We start from the raw sequence: 534 nt of genomic DNA on the forward strand, positions 1-534 counted from the left end.
CAATGAGATATCATTTCACACCACAGACACTGGCCCACATTCAAAAAAACAAAGGCAACCTTTGTTGGCACGATGTGGCGACAAAGGGACCCTCCTTCACTGCTGGTGGTAATGCCGACTGGCTCAACCCTTTCGGAAAAAAGTAGAGATGATTCTCAAAAAATTAGAATTTCAGCTCCCATTTGACCCACCAATACCACTCCTGGGAATATACCTCGGAGAAGCAAAAAAGGATAGTCGAAGTGACCCCTGCACTTATTTTTTCATTGCAGTACTATTTACAATAGCTAGAATATGGAAAAAAAACCCGATTGCCTGAGAATAGATGACTGGTTACAGAAACGTTGGTACATCTACACAGTGGAGTACTATGTGGCAGTTAGAAAAAAATGAAGTCATGAAATTTACTTACAAGTGGTACTGCATGGAAAATATTATGCTAAGCGAAATGAGTCAGAAAGAGAGGGACACACATAGAAAGACTGCATTCAACTGGTTAACATAAAGTAGCAAACTAAGAGAATAACAACAAGA

This window comes from Sorex fumeus, unplaced genomic scaffold, assembly GCF_029834395.1.
Source record: "Sorex fumeus unplaced genomic scaffold, SorFum_2.1 ptg000146l, whole genome shotgun sequence".
Classification (NCBI taxonomy): Eukaryota; Metazoa; Chordata; class Mammalia; order Eulipotyphla; family Soricidae; genus Sorex; species Sorex fumeus.